At 34.0% G+C, this 26,365-nt stretch overlaps 1 protein-coding gene across 11 annotated transcripts in view; it reads left to right on the plus strand.

Annotated features, from left to right (window-relative positions):
- Window positions 1–26,365, plus strand: part of Tenm3 (teneurin transmembrane protein 3) — a 2,430,710-nt gene that overhangs the window by 1,118,520 nt on the left and 1,285,825 nt on the right. The window lies entirely within an intron of this gene.

Below are 26,365 nucleotides of genomic sequence, written 5' to 3' on the forward strand. Positions count from 1 at the left end.
ATACCTTTAAAAAAACAGAAACCAGGGTCTGAGTGTGTGGCTCAGTAGTAAAGCACTGTGGTCCTGGGTTCATGCCCAGTTCTACAAAAACAAACAAAACCACCCCATTTAATTCCATTGTCCTCTCTATCAACTAAGTCACTTTGCTTTCCTCTGTTAAATAATGTTCCAAATGAATGTCAGCTTCTCATTGTCTGCATTTTTAAAGTTATTCCTTAACACACTATAAATAATCTATTCCCCTTTAAATAATAAGTTGCTAATCAACAAAATTTTCCTAGCCTCATTCTCACAGGCTACTTCTCGGTATCTCCTGCCATTGACGCCCCTTCCTCCTTCAAAAACTTACCATGGATTCATAGACCCCATACTGATCATCCAAGACATTCGTATTTTCCTCCTTTCTAACATTCCCATCCTAGTCCCAGTTCTCTCTGCTTGAATTGTTCCTACTTTTAGCATCTTGTACTCAAAGTAACCAAAACCAAAATGTGCCACCAAATGTGCTTACTCACCTGAAATGTGTTGATTTTGTTTCTAGAGGACAATATAGGACAAAATGTTTAGATCTTAAAACACTATATGTGTGTGTGTGTGTGTGTGTGTGTGTGTGTGTGTGTGTGTGTGTGTATTTGGTACTGGGGATTGAATTCAGGGGCACTAGACCACTGAGCCACATCCCTAGCTGTATTTTCTATTTTATTTAGAGACAGTTGCTTAGTATCTCACTTTTGCAGAGGCTTGCTTTGAACTCGAAATCCTCCTGCCTCAGCCTCCTGAGCTGCTGGGATTACAGGTATGCACCACCATGCCGGGCCTAACCCATTATTTTGACCAACAATTTGCTTGGGAAGAAGGATCAACACCCAAAACAAAGCACTCTTTAAAAAAACCACATAGACACATACATTCAGCCCGGATTAAATAAGTAATATATTCTCCACACTAGAAAGCAAGTAATAATGCCATAAAGATATGGACCAAATATATGTTTTTAGAAATTCCTCCTCCAAAGACTTAATGTAACTTCAGCCTTTTTTTTTTTAAGTAATATTTTTTTCATCTTTGGTGCTTGAAACTGATAATTCATCCCCATTCTGTTTTTCTAAAAGCATAGAAAGTGTGCTTTCCTCTTTTTTACTAATTAACAAAGGACTTCAAAACTGTTTGTTACTGTATTTGTTTATAGCCCCATCAATTTAACACCGTGGGGATTATCAAATCATTACAATGGCATTTGTGCCATGAACACAGGACAATGAGGGGAAGGAGACTGGTGCTGTGTGGTGCCTAAAAATGCAAACACAAATTAAAGAAGTTTAATTTGTGTGGAGGATAGATAAATAATGATTTGCAGCAACCAGGGATCTCATATGGCTTTGTTCATATTTTAATAGTGTACTCCTCTTTGCAGTCTGAGTAATTAAGTCTTATGACATTCCAGAAACCATAAATCCTGCTGAGATGTTTAAGTTTAGAACAACCTCTTGATGTACAATCAAAATAATAAAAATAAAGAAAGACACTTCTCTGGTTCTTAACAAGCTGTTTTGCTTTTACTTGGGAAACACAATTGAATGTGGCCCACTCCAACTGTTTAGTCTCATTGTTAACTAGAAGTTCCTTTTGAAATTCATTGCCTTCAATTACATTTTTTAAAAGAATTTTAATTGCATGGCTGTAAAGAGTAAAGATGCTCTAGGCTCCATTTGTTTATCATGGAGGGGCCTAAAAAATGAGGACAGAGCTTCCCAGCTCATGCAGGGGTTGCAGAGAGAGGGAGATGACTTTTAATTCGACAAGTTCAGAGAGATTTCTTAGTTTGACGCGCTTGGCAGGGGGTCTTTGAGCGCCTGGCAATGCTTCAGCGTTCTGAGCTTTGAAAGTCTTTCCCTGCAGCAGAAATTGTATCAAAAGCCAATGATAATATTCCCTGCAAGGTAAAGCACCCTATTGAAGATTTGGAGAGCTGTTTATTTATTCATCACAGTTTTTCTTTTAGGACATATCAGGCATCTAGGTAATAATTCACATAGATGATAGAAAATGCAAAAAAAAAAATCCTCCTCATTAATCTTTCACCTTTTCCTTCTTCTACTTCTCTGTAGGCCACATGTAGATATAAAATGTTCTTTCTGCTTGTCCCAAACATATATCTTTATTCCAAATCTCAGTTTCTTCCCTTCTCTTTCCATTTTTAAACAAAATTGTCATTTCAGTCTACCTTCTACCACCAGCTGAGAATATAAGATGTTTATGGCCATTTCCTCCTGCTAAATCCTCAAAGTGATTAATTAATTTTACAGAAGTATGTTCAGTTTCTAAGGCTGTTTTTGAATCTTGGTATTTTAAGTATGTTTCAGAAAGCTGTTTTCAAAGCAAATGTTAACAATTGTGTTGATCTCTTGAAGGAGATGCATATTTTAATATTTTGTATTATATTTTGTACACATGGTAGGGAAAAAAATGTTTTCCTCTCTTTCACTGTTTCTAGGGCAGAACTGGGAATAAGGGACCATGACAACCTTTCCCTCTTGTATCATCAATGTCTGCTATCGGTTTGGCAGAATCAGTGAAGACAAAAACAGTTTCCCCTCATTTTTTTTCTTCCATCTTCTATGGCATTAAAAGTGACCTTGCCTTACAAACGGTGAGCTACCACAAGGGAAGCACTGGCCATGTAGGAGAAAGTTTCCTGATTTGTTTTTTTTTTTTTTAAACTATGAGAATTTGAGGATAGAGCATTGCTTACAACTGCATATATTTTTTTTTATGGAATCAATGAAGGAAAACTGCATGCAAATAAAACTTGGAAAAAAATTCATACATCATCATACTTGGGCATACTTAAGTACATTTCACTTTATAAACATGAACCAAGTTGTAGAGTATATTTAAATATCAATAGTGTAGGAGGACATCACCATCCCAGGTAACCACTTCCCTAAGAAAATATCCATAGAAGAGCGTCAGCAAATATTCTACTCATTCATTAATATTAATTGAACTTCCACAGAGTGCAAAGCAAGCCATAAGGAACCTTATAAACATAGCTTGCCCTTAGAATTTCAAACCCTTTTGTTGGTTCATGATCCTTTTTACACATTGAAAGAGGAGAATCCAGGCTAATTTAAAACCACACAGTCCCAAACTGTACATAGCACAAAGCAATCACTCATTATCAGGTTTGGGGAAGAATGCATGGGTCATGGTATGTAGACCTGACTGGGGAGTTCTGGGAAATTGTCCTGCCCAGTGCTGCTGCCGTAGCCACTGTCACCAGACAGCCCACAGCCTGATGGAGGCCTAGTCCAGGTCTTTTTCTTAGACTGATATTGCGTTTCTGTCTCTTAAACTATTCTTGGGATAGAAGATAGAGTTGTTTGAGTGTCTCTCTAATACAAAATGAACATAATTAATCATACTTCCAAACTGAAGAAGTCCTATCTAAAATGAATTTAAATTCAGTGTATGATTGATGATTTATCCTGCCTTTACTTCATATTACATATTTATTTCTCACTGAAATAATTGCCACGATCTATTATGAATTTTGCATTTTTAAGTGATCTCTATTTAAAATTCAACGAACAATAAGGTGAATGAGAAAATACTCAGGTGTATTATGGAACAATGAGTAATCTCAAAGATGGGTGTGTTAAAAACACGTTATTAGCTCTGATATTAAAGTCTAGCCTACCACCTTGACCTTACTTCATCAGAATTTCCTCGATCATGGTGAGTCTGCCATTCACAATAGTAGTCTCATAAAATGATACGTAGGAGAATTTCATTTTTGCTTCTTTGAAATTATCCCCATTCTCTTTCCCCAGAAGAAATTTGAGCCTGTGGGTATTTGTATGGTACATTCAGATTCCAGTTTGTGTGACTTGTTCATTTATATTTTAAATATTTAAGGCTACATTATGATAAGAAGATCATTACCTGACCAGCAGATGACTGAGAACATTTAAATAAAATGGTGTAAATAATATTCAAGTTTTGAGCTTGGCAGATATTTATATAGAAATAATCTTTTGTTTAATTGCATGCATATAAAAAGAAGTGGTTTCTCCTTGTGAGATATGGAAGAAACTCTTAAGCAATTATATTGGAAACACATCATTTTTTCTCTTTATACCGATGTCTTATGGCAACTTGAGCACTAAAATCCCCACATAGTTTGTTGATGAAGGACAGATTTTACTTAAACTTTGATTAATCTAATTTGACATACTCATATTTGAAGCTTCTCAACTCACTAGTTTACCAGTATCCTGTATGTATAATTTAAACACTCCTAAGTCATTGTTTTGGATCAGGAGAGATGTTTGCCAGCATACAGCTAGTTTATACCACTACATAATAATACATACACCAATACAGTGAAATAATAATAAATTTGAACAACCTAGCATTATAAACAAAGTCTGCTTAATATCCAAGCTATTAGTGCCAGAGGGGGAAATCAACTTGAAATTATCTGGGTTGTTGGAAAGTCAACATTTTAGGGAGACGTATTTTGTTTCACATAGCAGAATTAAAAACTCAATATAATGGGATGAAACACAGCCATTGTGCATCTTGAACTTATCCAGTCTTTGTTTCAGCATTATTGACTACAAGGACAATTAACAATGATTTGTATGACAGAACTAGAATGTCAATGAAGGCATTTCCTAGATTGGCTCTTTTTCTGCTAAAGAGGATTCTGTCTGAATCTTTTCAATTTCTTCTACTCCCTTATTCTAAGGAGGTACTCACCCGCTTTGGGGGAACTTTCTGGTTATAGATTCCAGAAGAAATGGGGGAAGAGATGGTAATAAGGCAGTCAAGCAACAACTGGAAGTTGGGTTTTTTATGGTACTGAGGAGAACATTGCAGAGGCAAATGGAGTGGGAGAGCAATGGGGTCTTTCAGAAGTATTACTGGGACTTACTTATCTACCTTCATTATATTTATTGAGAAAGACAAGAGGTAGAACTGTGTTTTAGGATTGTACTATTTCTTTGCAAATGGATTCTATAGATGATCACTTTAAAAAGATCATAGTTTACATTTGCATTATGAATCTTCATGCAAATATACAGCTCAAGCAGTTAGTTGTTTCAGATAAGATGATCTGAAAATCAGAACTGCACTTTTAGGCAGAGAGTGGTGTTCTTAAAACATCTTCCTGGCTATTTGAAATCTTGGCAAAAGACATAAACGTTATTTACTCCTCTCTAACTTCTGAGGCCTTTTCATCTCTTCAGACACTGAGGACCATAATGGTGCTGATCACCAAAATAGTTGAGCAGTGTGTGGCAGATAAAAACCTAAGATGAGGGGTGAAGTTATACATGGGATTTTTTTTTCTTTTTTAAAGTGACAGTGGGAGAGGAAAAAAAGAGTTACAAACAATGTCTCTAGCAAAGTTAAAGAAAATCCAACAAAGATTTCTTCCAAGAAAGCAGGGTAAAAAAGATAAAAGATATATCTATATCTATATCGATAGATATAGATACATAGATAGATGTATAGATAGATAGATATAAAGATGTGTGTGTGTGTGTGTGTGTGTGTGTGTGTGTGTGTGTGTGTGTGTGTGTATAGAGAGAGGCAAGGGGAACAAGAGAATCTTAGAGTTATAGAGAATGAAGGGGGAGGTTTGTTCAGAGCACAAAGCAGGCAATGTCTGAATATTAAAAAAAATAAATAAATTCAAGGCTCCAAGTTAAAATTCTTTAGAACTATTTAGAAGAGAAGATAAAAAATAAGTAGCATGGAAAGTTTGAAAATTTAAACCTTACCTTACTTGAGCTTTATCATATCCCTCCACCCTTAACTCCCCACAGAAGACATCACCTTCAATTTCTAATAAGATGCACCAAACTTCAGGAATTGAGCAAGGTGGTGTGGGCAATATGCTCCTGAGATTTCAAGCATGGCATGTTTCTTGGATAAATTTTGTGAGAGTAGGCAATTAGTGTTAAACTTGTACAGGAAAACCATCACAGCTTTTCACAGTCCAATTATGATACTATTTCAAAATACCTAAGTCTAAATAATGTATAAGTAATAGAAATTGATTTGTCATGGCTCTGTAAGCTGGAAGTTCAAGACCAAGGTGCCAGCAGGTTTAGTGTTTGGTGAAGGACTTATCTCTGCTTCTAAGATGGCATCTTAAAAGCTGCTGCACCTAGAGCGGTTTCAGAGAAACTTTGTGGCCTCATATGAGATGAGTCTGAAGGTCAAAGAGCCTAGGACACTCCCTTCAATCTCTTTTATATGGAGCCCTCATGACTAATCAACTCCTAAAGACCCTTTCTTGTAATACTATCATATTGGTGATAAAGTTTCAACACGTAAATTTGGGGGACACATTTGGAACACAGCAAAACTCAAATACTCATAGTTTCAGGCAAGATTAATGGAGATATGACAATTCTATTGAATTTTTTCACAGAGTTCCTTTGAAAAGGGACACCTTTTTGCCTTTGTCTTTGAATCTGTAAGAAAAGTGGAGTTACAGAAAGGAGAACAAGGAAATATTTCCAGAATACATGAAAGAATAAAATATTATTTGTTATAAGTTTTCCCCACACTTAATCCATCCTTACCACCCATTTTCATCATTTCTTAATTCATTTCCTTGTTTTTAACCTTTCTCACTGCTTCTTTATATAACTTCACAAACTTTTTTTCTTCACTTTCTCTTTTGTTGTTGTTATTATCATTTTTGTTTTTCCACCCTCTCCACATCAAGTTCTCTTTTCAACAAAAAAATATGGATAGGAAAAAGAAGGTCCCAAGAGGGAAAACATAAATAAATAAATAAAAGGTAAGCAATGCCAGGTCAAGGGTAGGGCTCCACATAATAGTGAGATAATTCCTTAACTAGATTGAATGAACCATGAATCTGACCAATATGAAAATCCTTGGGTTTTTAAAATTCAGCATCTCATGTGGGGATATTGATTTATGACGGAAAGCTCAGAAAATGGAAGCTTCTTTTTCCTGGCCAAAAATATAGTAGAAAAAGAAAATGAGAAATGAATATATATACACAGACAGGAAAGAGAGCATGGCATTTATCTGTAAGCTACATTCCAGAAATGAACTTGAAAGCAAATTTTTAGTATATTACACATCCGTAAGATGGGCAATGTTTTTAAAATCTAAAAGTGAATGAAAATAATTTTCAATTTGTCTTGGGGGCTGCATTTTTTTTCATGAACACCTTATTAGAAATGGATTTAAATTCAACAGACTATTTCATAAGAATTTATACAAAATATAGTGGAAACAGAGGCACTAAGCCTTATTTATAACATTATTTCTCTTTGAAGTCAACAAGCCTGGGTTTAAATGGCAACTTTGTCATTTCCTAGATGCTTAGCTTCAATTTCTTCTACTGTCCAACTGAGATAGTGATTCATACCTCACAGACTTGCAAGGAAAACATCTAGTTCAAGGCTGAGGTACAGTGTCCTTTCATAGCTATTATTATTCTACCACAAGTGTTGCAGCTCAAGACAGAGTTTCTAATGGATCCTTAAGTTTCAGATGAAGATCCAAGCTAAAATCAATGACCACTTTGTTTAGAATAACTCACTGCTGAAAAAGTAGACACAGTCTCCATACACACACATTCATTCATTGGCAAGAATATTTCTCAGCATAATGTTAGAAAAGGAAGCAATGTAACACTTAGTCTCTATATCCAAGGAAAATTGTAGTTGCAGCCTGTGTACTGAGGAAGGGAAGCCTCAACCAGGACTTCCTTCCGGCCCTCAACAGTTTGTCAAATTTCTGGCCACATTCTAACATTCTTTTGCCATATATATATATATTTTAGAAATATGTATCATCCATATTTTCTGGGGTAAAGAGCTAGTGTGAGGTATAAAGGAACAGTTACCAGACTGGACTTTATTAAATGTATTTGTTGAAGATTTGAAATTAGAATCAGTTATTCAAACTTTGAGGAATATAATTTTCTTTTATAAACATAAAAATTGCAATGTTCCATTGCCTGTTGCCTAATCTCCAAATATTCATTAATACAGACATTTTCTATTATGATATGAATGACAGTTACTCTTTGGTGAATTGCTCAATAATTTATGTTTTCTGGATTTCATTGTATGTCCTTTTGCATTTCAATTTTATTTTATGTTTTATTTCAATTTTATATTGGATCTTAATTTTATTTTAACTTTTGTATTCTATATTGATATGAGTTCAGGCAAGCACTGGAACAGAATTGCTGGATGCTGAATTCTACTGTGCAGACTTTTGAATTGCTGCATGGACTTTCTAGACAGCCCCCACCCCCGCCCTCGCCCCGCATGCATATGAAAATGGTTGTTTTGTTTCTATTTTCATTGTAAAAATATAAGCGATCCCGCTTGTACTTTCAGAACTCTCTCTTTATCTAACATTTCATTGTCTGATGTCCTAAGAGGAGCAGCTTGCAGTTTGAATACTCATGATTACCTACAATTTTTCATGGCATTCAGAATAGAAATTCTACTGTATCTCATTTTTGATAAATAATTACAAAAATGCTTTTTCAAGAAAAAGGTAGCTTTTAGAATATGGAAAGTGTAAAAAAAATGTCATTATAAAGCTTGATAAGTGTGTGGTCATCATGGAAACAAAATAGAGAAAAAAAACCAACTCAACTTCAACCTTTGAAATCACAAGAAGTAGTTCCTTCCCCTGTCATCCAGACAATACTGTGATGGGTCCTTGTGTCTGATTACCAAAGGAAATCTAAAATGAGTTTTATGCAAATTTTTCTACAATGAAGCATTTTGTAAGTCATTATACTAAAAGGAACTTTTACAAAGCACTTGCAAAATAAAATCAGCTGATAATTCGGCAACATCTAAAGAAAGTGGGAGACAATTAAACTTTCTCATGAATTACATGAATTCTACTTAGACATTCCTGTATCATTGCAGATGTGGAAGGAGGTCTTTTCCCTTGATTTTTTCCTTCCTCCACCGCCATTTTCCCACTTAAAAGGGGTTTTTAAGGCTATTTTTAGTGTGTTTCCTACTGCTACTGAGACATTTAAGTTATAGAGTTTGATTTTTATTTTAGTATCATGAGAAATGATTTCAACTTGGGGAAACCCAAACTTCAAATACCTATGGAAGTAAGATTAATGTAGTTTGAATTTTGCAGGAAAATAACTTCAAAGGTGACATTTTTGTTGGAGGTACTGAAATATCTACAGTAATACTTTTAACAAGGGTTAGTCTAGAGCACTGCTTGGAGCAAAGAAATCTAACATATACTATAACTGTCGAAAGGCAAGCCAGAGATGGATTTATAGGCCATACTTAGCACTGTCACCTTGAAAGTGAAGCAGTTTGAAAGGCTGAATGAAGATGAACAGTCAATCTCTTTTGGAGAAAGTCTTGCCATTTATTTTTTTATTAGTTTTAAGAGTGATACCACATTGTGTCATGGGTTGAACAGTGTCCAATAAGAATATCTGCTGTGCTTTGCAAAGCAGCCTTCATTCACTTCCACCCTTCACGGGAAGAGGCTTGAAGTGGGAGGAGGGGCAAGGGAGACACTGTATTCCCAGTAGCTATTGGAAGCTTCAAAACTTGTCAACCCACTGAGACTTCTCTTGCCCTTCCCTCCCACCTACTGGTTCTTCTGTTCTGTTCTTGTGTTTTCTGTATCTCTCCAAAGGCTAAGCACCAGTGGAATAGTAGGTTGTGGTTTGATTGAGATTGGTGACAAATTCAGTATTACATCTTTAAAAGCATATCATATTATGTTGGGGCCTTATAAAAATAAGGAAATCAAAACACAAGGTGAGGGGCACAGTGACACACATGCCTGTGATCTCAGCAACTTGGTAGACTTGGGAAGGAAGATCACACAAGTTCGAGGCCAGCCTTGGCAATTTAGTGACACATTGTCTCAAAATAAAAAATAAAAAAGGGCAGGTATGTAATTCAGTGGTGAAGCACCCTTGGGTTCAATGCCCAGTACCAGAACAAAAAACAAACAAAAAACACTAACATAATCATTGCTTAAACATCATTGTTTATGTATCATTGATTATATATATTGCATAATGGTCATTCATTTGAGAAAAGAGATGAAAAATTCTCGTTGAAAAAATGTATCCACTAAGTTTTTCTAAGTTTGATTTGCTACAATACCCATAACAATGTTTATTAACAAGATATGACATATATATTTGTGTGTAGGCATAATAAATGAATTATTACATAGTTTTCATATAGTAGTTAGTACTATTACAAATCACAAATAATACTTGTACCTTTCCCCAATTAACTTATGATCCAGATAGAAAAGCAAATATCCATTATAAGTTATATATTTCAAATATGCAATGATAGTATAAAAAAGAAAACAGGACCAGCTTCATGGAGTGCTTGCCAGTTGGGCAGTCTCACAGGGCGCCATACCAAAAAGGGCCTCATGCTTCATTTAAAACTGCTATTAGCATCTTAAAATTCTTGAGAGTTTTGAATTGGAATCCCTCCTTTTTTCATTTTGCACTGGGCTTTGCATATTAGATAGCCAGTCCAATAGCAAAGTGTGAGGCATAACCAATGAAGTGTTGATTGAACAGTAAGAAGATCTGTTTGTTACTGCATTCTGATGAGAAAAGACAGACAAGAGCCAGAATCATCGGAAATGATTTCACAGTGACTTTGGGGCTTCAGGCTGAACTTTGAATAATGTAGAGAATTTGTATAGGTGGAGGAAGGAAGGGAGGAAAGCATGTCAGGTTGGAAGAATAGTGTAAGTCAGTTTCACAGAAATGAGAATAGAATGTTGTGAATCCATTGTCTGAATGAAAGGTTTTTGTACAATAACTGTGAGACATGAAACTCAAACTAGGTTGTAGAGTTTTAACTACTCTCATAAGAATTCTGAGTTTTTGTTAAAAAATTTTGGAGGAGCATAAATATTTCTTCAAAAATATGAGACCAGCCGCAGAATTAAAAACTGAATTTTATTCTTAATAACGGTCAAATACATGGAAAAGAATTGCCCTTTACAAAAGGTGTGTGATATAATGATATCTTGAATGTGATACAATCTTGATTCCTAGGAGAATGATGAAACCCTGGACATAATTAAGAAAGTCTTAGGAGAGAATAGAGTAGCAGTTTTAGGGACTAAGATCATTACATTTAATTTGAGGACAGATTGGATCAATTAAGCCAGACATAAAAAAAAGTCATTTAGTATTTATAAACATCTGAACTAAAGCCATTTATTTACTTTGACACTCTACAAGCATTTACTGAACATATTCTACTGGACATATACTTTAAATACAGAACCATATTGGCTTTGTGAAATTGAACCACAAGAAAAGTTCTAAATTGGCCAGCTCCTGATATTTCACAAAACCTAGTATTGGAACATCTTTTACAGGAGTTTTTCAGAAAAATCATTTGAATGTGTGTATACCTCAAACATGCACATTTACAAAAATTTTCTAAGTTCTTGTTTCTAAGGGAAGACAAAGTGATTATGGTGGCAGCCCCGCATAGTTATAAGGAGTCCTGATATCAGCAATCTCTCTCTCACCAGCTTCCTGAGCATACATGTGCTAAAATGAGATGTTTATTGTATAACAAAAGCAAACTACCAATGCAATGCAAATGTGAAGCAAAGATCAACTTTTTTTTCTCCCCTGAAAAGAAAGGATTTCAGGCTAGGTAAATTTATGCATCAGTGGTTTTCTTCCTTTTCCTCTTGATAACATCTGATTGACACCACTACAGCATCACTTTTAAAGAAACCAAATGAATCCCCACAGCCTCATGCAGTTGGGCCTTAAACTGTCAGTGCTTTATGACCACTGAGGCCTGACTGATGGCAGCAGCCACTGCAGGAAACGCTTCCTATCATTTAGAAGATCCATAGTGCGGTGTCCTAACTGACATAGTTACTTGTCTAATAGATATTGTGAAGAAAGATCAGAGGTAAAGATAATTACCAAAGTATTTTTCTTACACTGTCTTTGGATACTTGTATCTACTTAAAGAGAATGTTTTAATGAAAATTGTCCACCCCTGCTAATTTTTTTTTCTTATTGCTTGAGGCCGAATTATTGATTAGACAAGCAGCTCTCAATTACTCAAGTTGTGCCCCTTGATTGTTTTTTTATTGTTCTACTAACTTGTGGCCCATTGACTGCCTTTAAAAGGACAAATAGAAGTGGAGAAGGAATGCTCAGATAACTCAATTTTATCATGATTCTTTAAAAAAAACAAATTCACTACTTCTGTTCAAAGGCATGCATAGGTGAAGCAGATCAAAACCTAAATCTATATAGATTCAAATGCTTCATGCCCTGTCTTTCCTCATGATTCTGAAGGACTGAAGAGTGAGTTCTATAAATATATGTATTATATAGTATTTTTAAATTTATTATATTATGAATTGATAGAGTTTCATGTGAATTTTAAATATCTACTAACACATTTTATTACTGAATTTTAAAATTTCACAGAAGCAGAAAAGATGAAATTTAAATGATAAATCTTATATACAAGGCATAGTACCATTAGGAGTGAAAAAATTTTAGATGCTGTGAATGCTTATTACTGCTGTGAGATAAAACATCTTGATTATCCTGGAACAAAACCTGATTGAGGAAAACCATCACATTTAGTTGTCCAGGGATGCACTACAATGGAAACATTAGGAAAATCAGTGCAAGCAAGGAGAGTAAATCATGTCAAAAATAGAAGAGTCTGTACATAGATAACTCACTAGGCTTGTCTGAAATTAAAGAATTGTGTGGCTCATTAGAAATGATTTTAGAAATAGGTCATTGAAATCTTGTCACAGTGGTGATACTTCCCTGGGGAAGCAGGCAGATGACCAAAAATATGGATATTGGCTACTAAGATATAGCAAATCTTAAGCCATCGCAGTGTAGGTGATGATAATGATGAATGAATTCTGGTTTAAGCTTAAATATCTGTATGTAGTTGTGGAGAGAGAGACAGAGATAGATACACACACACACACACACACACACACACAGCTGGGGAACTTGTGGAGTTTTTTGTAGACTTACTAAGAATGACTGAAGTAAAGATACTGCAATGAAGGAAACCAGACTTCGCTAAGTAGGAGTCAGGAACAGAGATCAGAAAGCATTTTGAGAAACAGGAGATGGTTGAATGTGACAAATGTTGCAAAGAGGTTGAGGAAAGATGAGCTTTGAGAATTGGACTGGCCCTTGGGCTTAGTTGTAATGAGGTCGTCAGAGACCTCACTGAAGGTCAGTTTCTCCCCAGTGACAAGGGCACAAGCTGGACTGGATGAAGTTGAAAAAAACAGTCGTATGAGAAGAATTGGGGACAGCCCAAGAGAACATAGCCCAATAACCCATGTGTGAAGAGGTATTAAAATCAAGAATCTACCCATCAGATAATTTTGTGGTGCTTGTGAAAATTTAATATGGTGTTTAGGTTATGCATAGAATAACTTCACTTGTACTAGAGGGTTTTTGTTTTGTTTTTGTTTTTGTTTTTGGTTTTTTGTATTTTTGTTGTTGTTGTGTTTAATTGCTCTCAAAGTGTTAATGTCCATTGTGTTTCTTTTACTTTTTTATTTGGCCATTTATCATAAGCCTAAGAGTATATAAACAAATAACTCTAGAATTTTCAAAGTTGCCCATATATGCAGAAGTAGAGAAAAATTGGCAATAAAGAGAATGAGAACAGAGAGAGACTGATAGGTACACACAGAAATGTAAATGACTACATACCCCCCCCAATAGGAAGAAATACAGTAATAGACCCAGTGAATTTGCTTTTCTGTAATTAATGTTTCCATTTCTGACTATTACCTAATAAAAAATTCCTGAATTTTGGATGTGGAAATTTGTTACTTAGCCAGCAGGAACATGTTTATTATTGCTCCCTTTATAATGTACATGGTAGAATATCATATTTGATAAAAGCAAGCATTTTTAGTTACATTAGAAACTAATGATGAATCAGGGAAAATAATTGAGCCTTAAGAGAATTAATCATTTTTTAAAAGACGATATCCTTTCAAAAATGTGTCAGCAAGTGTTAGGTCTAAAATCTGACCACTTTAAAATCATTCCTCTGTGTAGATGCTATTATGGGTAAACTTGTTTCCCCACTAGGGTAAAAGACCATTGTGGAACGTTCCACACTGTGTTAGGGCAGAGTTTCATCAGGAGGCTATTATGGTCAGGCTAGCACCGGGCATTGATAAGTGTGAAATTATCAGCAACTGAACATTGGGGAAATACGTTTTTTTGCATCAAAGGTACCCTTTGCTCCTCAACCAGAAAAACCAAACTGCTGATTCAAATGAGCAGACCACTTAAAATTAAGGGATTCTTCATCTGAAAACTCTATATGCTGTATTTAACTACCTATTTCTAGGGATTTGCCTTTTTTTTTTTTTTTAGTAGAAAACAATTTTTAATATCCTAGGGAAAATTTAGTGGTAAAGGATTACATTAAACAAAAGGCAACTCCAGGATGTCTGTGTTATTTGGAAACTATGTTTAATGCAAATTTATAAAAAGGATATATGTCACTGTGGGTCACTACTGAATATTCTTTTTTGGACTTTCTCTGTTGGATATGCAATCTCAGCTAAATGTTTTGAAGAGGAGGAATCAAATAAATTGCCCTATTTTGGGTCTTTCTCATCTGTATACAGTTGTGCAGCTCTAGTAGACCTGAAAATTGCCCAGAGACAAACTTTAAAAAAATAGAGTGCTTTTGAGGCAGAAAATTGCTTTTCTGCAGTATGGTCTAAAGGACAAGCAGTGACAGGAGGACAAGAAGTTGTCACCATGCAGTGATATTGTAAAGCATATCCTCCATAACAAAGAGGATAATTTGTTTTTATTTTCTTCCTTATTAGACCACAAAAGGATTCCGTGCAATAACACTATGCGTGGCTTTGACTTAAGCCCTTGAAAGCAGATGCACAATTAGGTTTTTGAAAGTCCATCTTTAACCCATACATGATACTTTGTTTCTTCAGAAAACAAATAGCCTCATATGCTCCACAATTCAGTTTTTCTCAATCTCTCCAATAGCTCTCAATGTTTGGGCTTTGGGATAAAATATAAACTAATTGTAGATTTCTCTTGGTTTTTGTGTATATAAGTCAGTTCCTTAGTAGCAGTTCAACAAGGCTTGTGTAGTTTAATATTAAAAAAAAGTATTTTATGTATTTGGATGGGACCCTTGATATTTTTGGAAGATTTTTTATGTGGTTTAATTTCCATTTTTATGGTGGTATGAACGAAAAATGGGAGAAAATATGTCTTTTGTGTGTTAAGGGATTTGAAACTCCTTTGGGCCTGTTATCATGTTAATGAGACAGTTGAGAGATATCAGGATTTTGTGTATTAATCTTAGCAGGCATTTGCACACTAGAACTGCTCATTTAGAGTTTTAATGGCATTAACTGTGAATTTACACAAAATTAACAAAAAAAATGCTTCTACGTTATGGATTCATAATACCAAATGTTTATTAAAACCTATTTAAAGTTTAAAATATACATGGTGGACTTTGTCTATTGTTAAAATATTTTAGTTGAAAATTCTTTTTACAGTTTTGAAATGTTTTAATTGCCCATGCAAAGGATTTTCTGTGTAGTTTTATAGCTTACAAAGAGACTTGTTCCAGTGTTAATACTCTTTGATCTCAGTAATTATTTTTAAGTTTAATCAAAAAGTTTCCATTCCTTTTAAAACCTCTCTTGCCCCATACTGATCTGTAGAAGTGCACAGTACATTCACAACACCAAGGCTGACTGAGGGCGGGGGGGCATAAAGACCAGCTGGACATTCCTCATTTTTCAACTTTCACTAGATGATTGACCTATAAATTCATACAGTGCAAAGGATCTGAGAAATCACCCAGCTCTGTCCTCCTACTCCCAGTGAAGATTCACTCTTTTGAAAATAGTGACTGATCCAAAATTTACTTTTCTTTTTCTCATATTCAATTATAGTAGAGGTGCTAAAATATCAGAAATCCTCATTTTTTTCCTTCTAAAAATATCTACTATTTTTAAAGTGTATACTTTTTTGGTATAGGTAATTCATTTTTTCATCCAATAAATATTTCTTGAATAGCTACAGGAAACAGTAATACAAATTGACCATGCCTAATTTGAAAATCCAGAATCAAAAATGCTCCAAAATCCGAAAAATCTTGAGTGCCTGGGAAAGTCTAGGCAAGTATTTTAAAATCTGAAAAATCTCAAATCTAAAACCATTCTGGTTCAAAGCATTTCATTTAAGAAAAATTCAATCCATAGTTAGGCACAACAAATACTCTGTAGACCCAATCCATGTTCTCAGAGTTGACAATTTTGAAGAACATGATATCAGTCCTTGAAATGGAAAGACTAGTTCAACATATGTCTTGTGATAGTAGACTGTAGCTATGATGATCCATAGTACTTATGGATCATAGTACTTATGTTGGCTAGTCACTTTGGGGACAATAGCAGCAAACTGATAGATCCATAATCTTTGAGGACTCTTCATTATAATATATTCCAACCAACCCTCATTTTTCTACCATGAAAAAACAATTACCTAAAATATGCATCTCCCTTAAAGGGTATTTTCTATTCAGCTTCCCTTGGACAATAATGTAGCCACTTTGTTGGAAATCTAGGCACCTGAGACTCAATAGTACCCCTCCACAGCCCATGTCAGCAGGTGTTGGCCACACCTGCTGGTGAATGCCTGTCAGTCATATGTGTGCTTCTATTCTGATTTCTGAAATAAGATGCATAAGAGAAAACTGCTTAGTTTGTGGGATGTATATTCTAATGCAAAATGACTTATCTGTTCTTTATACTGGGTTCCCATTTTCTAAGATAACTGCAGTTTTTCCCCTGTGCAATGGAATGTTTACATCATTTCTCCCGAAATGTTAATGAGTGTCATATTGGTAGGTATTGTATATGAGTTTTGCATGGAATCTAAAATTAAATTATCATGTAGAAGCTACTGTGGAATTGCTGTCATACCACATACAGCAGGTGGGTCCTCTCTTCATTAGAGGTGGATATGCTGAGCTCTAAACTGTCCCAAAGCTGCTAGAGTCTCTTGCTGACCTGATGCACTGCCTCTAGCCTGCTCACTGTTTCCTTGCCTGACCATTGTAGTTCTTATTCTCTGACTCCTTTGGTGCAAAATGCTCCATTATTTTCAATTTGTGCTATGCCCATCTCCTGCCTCAGCCTATTAATCCATGCCAACCACAGGGACAAATGGAAGCAGATGATTGCACACACAGCATCAACACGGGTGAATTCCTATCACCCATCCCCCAGCCTTTGCCAGTATACTCAGAAGACTCCAATGGTAAGGGCAGTACTCAGTTCACAGATGGGCCATCTCACATTAGTGCTTCCTATAAACATTCGTGTAATAAAAACAAAAGAAAAAATTCACACTGACTTTCAATGATAAATTAAACCACTAACTTATACAAAATAGTTCAAAACATTAGTTCAAGAAGATCTTATTTTTTACAGGTCTTACTAAAGAATAAACTAATAGACATTTTCATGTTTTGTTTTTATGATCCACATTTAATCAAAATCATAAATCTACCAATATAAAATATTCTTTAAAATTTATTAAGAAGGCTAATTCTTCATTTTTAATCACATTTTTACAGAAAGAAAATGAGTCCGTTTAGTTACAATTCTACAATGTTGTCCTTTTAATACCTATATTGTGATTTTATATGAAAGATAAAAATAAGAATAAATAGTCCTTAAGAAATTCTTTGCCTCAGCCTCTGGAGTTGCTGAGACTACAAGTATGCACCATGAGTCCTGTCTGAACTGGGTTTTTTTTTTGTTGTTGTTGTTGTTTATCTGTTTTATATGATCGACTTCCTAAATGCCTTGTGTTTGAGAAGAAAATTCTGCTGATAAAATACAAGTCTGAAATTCAGTGTAGAGTTAAGTACAGAAAATGCATTTGTGACAAGATAGGATCTCAAAGTATGTTCGAAATCATAAAATCATTGACAAAATCAAACAAACATACAAATAGAAAATAGTACAAAGTTAATCTTTCTTGATAGAAATATATTACTGCAATGTAAGTATTAAGCAGTGCTAAATTTGTCTTTCAAAGATACATAATAATGTATGCAATATATAGCAATTCTCTTCAGCAAACTATTCAATAGATTGAATAAATCAATCATTTATAGATTAAACATAATTAATTAGAAATAGATCAAAAACAATCAAATATGCACAAATTTTATATCTTTAAAGTGTGCCAACATGTATTTTTCAAAAAATCAATGTTGCTCTAGAAAATTCTCTTTATGTCTTTGGGACAATTTTCTTCACATTCCAAAGTAATTTGAGTTGTGTCCTTATCTCTTTCTTTATAAGATTACTCGATTTCTGTCTTATAGATCAATTTAGTTTGTTTTAATTTATATTACATTTTGGGACTATTTTTAAATCCTGAGCATTATACTGTACGCCTTTATTGCCTGGGCCAAGAAAAATATATTCATGTCAGAGGTTTTAAAATTTTTACAAATAATGAGACCTTGACATTAATTATCAGACATTATTTGACGTGTTTGTGTAAATCTAGACATTTGGGCAAATGTTTAATGAGATTGGCCACACATAACAAACAAGAGATAATATTATACAAATTTACAAATAGTATACCAATTTTCCTACCTAAACTTGGTATCCAGAAAAATTGAGCACAAAAGCTAAAAACAGTATTTCCCACTTATGAATAACATTATGTTTACAAATAAGGATTAGGAAGAGTTTGGCTTCACTCCCAGTTGCATTTGGCCTGAGGTGCCACACAGAATTTTGGATCTATTCTTTTTAGAGGATATTGTTTTTCTTGGACTTAACTATTTGTACTGGGGTTGAAGGATTTCCCACAACCCGGATAAGTGCCAAATCTTATGTGATAGATGTGCTATTCATGTTATATATTTTAAAATATATTCAAATCGATCCTTTAAATATTTTCATCTATTAGAAAGTGATTTTTGAGAAATAGTTTATAAAATATATTTATCTAATTAATAACTTAGCCTTGATGGTATTTAGCTCAGCCCCCCAGATCTTTCCTTGGACTCTTCCCACATAACGGATAAGTTGATCCCCCTCTTTGAAAGATTAACTCTTCAAAATGAGACCCTTAATATTTTTTCTCAATTAATCTATGTGCTTTTGAAAATGAACTGTATTTTCAGTTGTCTTCTTTTTACCTCTCTTTCTTTTTTTCCCTCTGCTTCTACCTCCACTTCTTCCTCTCTCTCACCTTCTCCCTCTCTCCTTTTTCCTCCCCCCAACCTTCCACCCCTCATAAATCTGACCCTCATCTGACATCTCCTTCCATAATCCTGCACAATTCTTTCCTGACTACCTTGTGACCTTATTTGGTTCAGTGAATCATTGAAAATCAGCTATTTTATAATATCAAATGCTTCCGGACTGCTTGGAGTTTGTGAATACTGATATACAAATTCCTACCTAAACTTGGTATCCAAAATATTTGAGTAGATAAAGTAAAATCAGTATTTCCCACTCGTACATAAACTCAGATGGACAAATGAGGATTAGGGATATAGTTTGGCTCCATTCCCAGTTATTTTTGCCCAAGGTACCAGGTAGAATTTTAGACGTGTTCTCTTTGGAGGCAGATCATTTTCTACTTGCCTGTTTTCTTGTAGCCTGGGGAGACGAGATCCTTTCCAATCAAAAAGAAAATAATAGTATTTCAAATTTGTACACTTTTTTGATTTAGATGATTTAATATTGTCTTCCCTAAAACAAACCATCCATCTTGCAACCATAAAACCAAATAAATGGCTCTTGATTTTAAAAAAATCGGTTCAAATTATTTCAAGAAGTAAAGAATACAGACAAAAATGGAATACATTTAATAGAAACTATGTCATGCTAGGGCAAAAAGGCTAATTAAGATATTTATTGAAAACTTTCAAAATGAATCCATGAAGAATCTACAATTTTAACTGAGATTATGTACTATTGAACCTAAGAAGATATAAGCATACATGTAAATTTCAAGGTACCTTGAACATGAATAGCACATCTATCACATAAGATTTGGCACTTATCCGGGTTGTGGGAAATCCTTCAACCCCAGTACAAATAGTTAAGTCCAAGAAAAACAATATCCTCTAAAAAGAATAGATCCAAAATTCTGTGTGGCACCTCAGGCCAAATGCAAATGGGAATTGAACCCATGGTGCTTAACCACTAAGTCACATCCTTAGCCCTTTTTATTTTTTATTATGAGACAGGGTCTCAATCAGTTGCTTAAGGCTTCGCTAAGTTGCTAAGGCTGGTTTGAACTTGGGATCCTCCTGCCTCAGCCACCTGAGTCTCTGGGATTACAAGCATGACTACTGCTCCTGATTGTCAACTACTATTTGTGCAGTAAAATTTTTATGATTCCTTTGTCCATTTTTACACCAAGACCTTTTTCATTATTATGGTACCCCTTCAACTGACAAGCAAATAATCCATGCATAAAAATACATGAGATCTTATAACAAAATGGTTCTTCTGACTTCTAAAATATTTTCGTGGTGCTTTTCTTACAACCTCAACTGTCTTTATAGTTGTATTCTCTTATTCTTCTGTATCTCAGAAGGTGATAGTGACTATCATTTTTTTCCTCTTACTGAAAGAAAGTTCTAGAATAAATTACAGGGACCATGGATCAAGAGTCTTCTGAAGTATCGGAAATGTTTTCATATTGCTTTTCCTGAAAGCAAACACTCAAGGATGGAGACCATACAGCTATTATAGCTTTAATCTGCTAGTGTGGTATCAATGACCCCTGACCATCACTCCATAAGCCCAACTTAGCTCATTCACTTTTTGCTTGCATTCCTACCTTTGCCAGAATGAAGACAGAAAAATCAATGTTTAGGTTACCTTTTCTCACCAACACAGAACAATTTAATCAAAGACCCAGGCCCAGACAGACAGAAGAATCAGAAACTAAAAACACAACTATTTAACTATTTAATTGATTCAGTGGTTTGAAACCAGTTAAAAATTTTTACAACTAAATAAATGGTTTCTAAACTACCAAGACTTGACTTGGAAATGCTAGGGTTTTTTTTTTTTTTTTTTCCTTCCCACCATCACTAATTGGAATTCTCACAACTGTAAATGTTCAAAGAAAGGCACAAAAAAGCAGAGGGAGTAAGATGAGAGTAAGAGCAGCTAGAGTCATGGCCAGAAGCCTCAGGGCTTTCAACCTGTTCCAGCCAATCCCAGTGGAGCAGGGATCAGCGCTGCATCCTCAGGAGGAGGAACTAGGTTATTCTTTAAATCTCTTCATCTCTCATTTCCACAGCTCTCTGAGTTAAGCTCTTGGGGTCAAGTACTCCCAGGGAGAGCCAGAGAATTCATAAGGCCCTTGCCATAAAAAGAGCCCAGGAACCCTAAGAGTCAAATACAGCCTAAAATTAGCCTTACAGGTGTGAAATATCCTATGTTGGACAGCTGCCCCTGCAAGGAGAAAACAAACATTGATTAAAGAACCTAATAGAATGTTTTGCCTTGATAATTGCAGAAGCTGTGGGAAAGAATACACATTCTCCAAATCGAACTTTGCTAAATGAGGGTCAGTAGCTTTAAGCTTTTTGTAGTAGAAGCTCAACCCTGCAGTAAGTGAATATTTTAACCACAGGAACACTGAAAATTCAATGATATTTTCATAATTGCAATTCGGATAGTCAATAAACACTGTAACCTGAAGTAGCTCACTTTGAAGAAAACTTGATTGCCTGGCTAAAAACATTGTAGCACATAATATTAATAAACCTAACTACTGAACTCTGAATATAATAGGATAATTATCTCCAGAAAGCATTAGTATTCATTATACCCAAAACATTAGTTTGTATAGACAGCTGCAGACACAATGCATGTAGTACAATTATGGTGCATTGGAGACATTCCACATGATGTTATTTGAAAATTTTAGCACATCTTGTTATGTGTCTCAAAAAAATTAGTAATGTCATGGCTAAATAAGAGAAAAATATTTTATGAACACATCATAGATGAAAAAACATAATTATTAGATTTTTAATGAAATGTGGTAACTTGTAGGATATGAGTTTATGCATAGATTCTTTTTTCTTTTGGAGACCAAATTAGAACTATTTCAGTGAAATAATATGTTGTAAAATGAATGCCAATTTTATGAGTGCTTTATTCACACCACTACAAACCTAAGCATCTTCAATTCTTTGACTTCAATGTGCACTATTTCTCTTTAGTTACATCTATTACTTTCAAAATATCATAAAATCTGTAAGAAAAATGGAACCATTATAATAGTCTTCCAGAACAAGACATAGTTCTGGAAGTAAAACTTTTTTGGATGGCATTTATGAAAGTTATATATGTCATTCCAGATTTCTGAAATGTGAGAGTTTCTTGTAAGACATCTAATGCATCCTGGTTTAGAAGGTAACATAGTGGAATTGACCGCACTAAAAAATTCTGAATAACTGATGCCTACAAAGTAATGCCTAATAAGAAAAGGACTTTAGAAAGAATGCAGTAGCACTTCAGACTAAGTGAAGACTGTCACCAAAGCCAAGTAGCTTATTGAAAGACACCAAGTTTAACAGGGTTCCTCCTTCATGGGTAGTTCAAGGTGTTATAATAGTGAATAGAGGATAAATGACTACCATTTGCTAACTGAAGGGATCCACAATCTAGGATTTTTGAAGTTCACAGTATACGCCTTGAATAAGGCCAATAGCACTGATGCAGAAAATAGGTAAAACCAGACCAAACCAGTCGCACATTTTTTTTTTTTAATGAAGGGAAGAAGGAGAGAGCTTGTTTCTGTTGGTAATATCATCTTTCATTTAAGCAGTTATTCTTAAGTGATTCTTAACTATTAGTGTGTTATCATTTTCCTTTCAAATACTTTCAGTGGTTCAGAAGAAAAAGCACAAACCGGATCATAAATTGGGTTAAACTGGTTTTGTAAAAGACAAAACTCAAAATATGTGTTTTCATCTTCATATCCATAGATAGACAAAAAAATTATTGACATTTGTTTTAATTCTGTTTATGACATAAATAATATTAATTATAAATGATCTGGGAAGTATAGAAAAATAAAATAAAATTTTAAGTTACCTTGTTTTCCTACTAGAGATTGCAATCATAAACACTTCAGTGTGTTTTTAAGGGTTTTTCTCTAGACATATGTGTATCATTTATTTGTATTTGTCTTGCATTTAATACTCAAACTAATGCAGAATAATATCATATTTTGAGCATTTTCCAAAGATATCGAACATTCTTAAATAACATTTTTGATTTATTGACTATACAACATCTAGACATTGTTAAACACTTAAAATGTTTCTTTTATTTTTTAAATTCTAAAAAATGCACCTTTTGAAATTTTTATACCAATTTAATTTTGCACCTTGTCTGAAAAAAAATCCTAGCAGGATTAAGTGAACACCATTATTACTCAAAAATACAATTACAATCAAAATAAATAAACATATACTGAATATTATTCAAGTTATTATAAGAAGCAATGATTCATTGATAGTAATTGAACTTTTTGATATCTAAAGGTTAAAAGAAAGTACCAAGTTATTGAACCCCATCTTTTGTCCATGATGTTAATTATAGTTCATTACTTTTAAGTGCATTTATTTGAATAGTAGAATTTGCTTATTCATTTAGCTGTTACCAGACATTTGACCTGTTCCAAGGTCAAATAATTGTGAATAAAAAATAATTGTGAATAAAGCTGCCATGTGCATTTTAAAACAATTTTTTTGATGATATATGTTTTTATTCTCAGGGGGTAAATACCAAGAATGGGATTGCTTGACCGTATGATCAGCATACATTTAAATTTACAACAAATGCCAATTTTCTGAAGTATACATATTGAGCTATGTGTGTTTGTATAATTACTTTATATATGCAATTATACACAATTCTACATTATGTAATTATGTACAATGTGTATGTGTGTGTGTGTATCTCACATATATATATATGACAAGGGTACTGGATAACAAGTTATCAGTGTCAATATTTTCCATTATCACTGTTTTGTTCTTTGGACCCTTGCATAATTAAATGCCATGACAATTCTTTAAATCAAAGTTAAAAGAGAAATTTATATAATTCCAAATTTCATATTGGTTTGGCTTAAATGGAATCCTCCTTTCAATGAAGAATTTAATAATCTTGGGCACAGTTTTTTTTTTTTTTAGAATTTTTCTAAGAATTTTTTATGTCTCTCACTTTCATACAAAGAACACTGGAAAAAAATAACCTATTAAATACCTATTTCTTTCTAATCACTTTTCTCTGTCTTTTGATTGTGACACAAATTGTCAGGTGTTTATTTCTCTATTGTTGAACAGGGACAATGTCCAATCATGTAAACTTTTTGACCTAAAGTCCCAACATTTATAGGATGAGATGTATAATTCCTTCTATTTTAATTTTTATATATTTTAAACTTCTAATTTAGATCAAATTAGTTCTTTTTAATTGAATCTTCATTCTTTCTTTACAAAAATGAAATGGAGATGTAAATAAAGACATTCTTGTAACAAACTTACACCTGAAATCCAAAGATGTACAAACAAATAATGCAATAGAATCATGCATAGTTTTAAAGTTTTGTCTTCAAATTTGCAAAGTGAACATAATAAGGATAAACTAATCATAAAGGTTTAGCTTTGAGATGCTTATCTTACCTTCTCAAAACTTCTGAAGGACATTTCTTTTAAACATAATTTTTTATAACAAACTGATCTTTTTCAGTTATTTAAAACTTGTAAGGAGAAAGAGTATATACTGTAATGCATTTATCACCACATTCAAAAAATGTCTGATAGTTGATTTTTACGGTTAGGCATTTCTTCTGGGTCTAAGAATGATACTATAATATGTATAAATTTTATGATGGATTTTACAATATTTCCCATATCTACATACACATTTCTATAAAATATCTGTATTTTACTTTACAGGCTAAGGACATTATAAAAGATGTATGCAATATAATAGTTCCACTTACCACCATTAGAAGTGGATAAAAGATTAGTAAAATAAACTGAGGACAAATTTGCTAGGACAGAGGAGAAGAATACTTTAAAATGAGATAGGTTTCTTAGAAACAATGTAAACTAGGAGATAAACATGTTGTTTTAAATGCATTTTCACTATTTTATATGTGAACTTGGAAAATGATCTATTTTGGATTTCAGGTTTTAAATTATAAGTAGACTTATTATACTTAATACATAAAATATAAGCTGTGATAATTAACATGAGAACATTAATTGTAGTATCTAATAAAGACCTTGGAATAATTTTAGGAACTATATAGAATTATACCCCATATACTAGAGTCTGTTGATTCGACTCTGAGATCACTTTCTATTGTCACACCTGTCTGGTGGTACTATCCAAGGCTAACAGGGAGAAAAACATTCACAGTCTCCTTGGGTATACCTATTTAGTTTTAAGATAGTATTTACTATGTGTTTAATAACATCCTCAAAGGAATACAAAATAATTGTGAAGTCTTGTATTTTCAAATTTCCTACCATGTGTTTGAACAGACAAAGGTAACATACACTGAAGATGTAGAAAATATCAGAACAATGGTATATAACCAGATGCTGCATCTTCTCAAAACATTCAGCAGAGCACAAGTTTAAAATAGTGAGAGACCCATGTTGGCCAGAGTCAGAATGTTTCATAAAGGAGGTGGACTGGGAGGCAGGATGTAATGGAAATGTTTCTTATAGAATGAAAATAAGAGAGACATTAATAAAGTAAATACAGTAGAAAATGACTATTGCTTGAAAACAGGCTTTCATGTTGGTAGAAAGATGAACATTCAGTTGCATAGTTAGAATGGGATTAATTTGCAATCCTGCAACACATTTGGTGGGAGATGGGGAATACCAGGGTTCAAACTCAGGGGCACTCAACCACTGAGCCATATCCCCAGGCCTATTTTGTATTTTATTTAGAGACAGTGTCTCACTAAGTTGCTTAGTACCTAGCCTTTGCTGAGGCTGGCTTTGAACTCTTGATCCTCCTGCTTCAGCCTCCCAATCTGCTGGGATTAACAGGTATGTGTCACTACACTGGCCTTGCAACATATATTGAAGTATACTTTCAGCACTAAAGAATTCTTAAACCAACTGGAATTTCCCAGTCTATTAGAATTTCTTTGGGCCTAGCAAATCTACATATTGATCATTCTATCACA

The sequence above is a fragment of the Ictidomys tridecemlineatus genome, chromosome 14 (assembly GCF_052094955.1).
Source record: "Ictidomys tridecemlineatus isolate mIctTri1 chromosome 14, mIctTri1.hap1, whole genome shotgun sequence".
NCBI classification, from domain to species: domain Eukaryota; kingdom Metazoa; phylum Chordata; class Mammalia; order Rodentia; family Sciuridae; genus Ictidomys; species Ictidomys tridecemlineatus.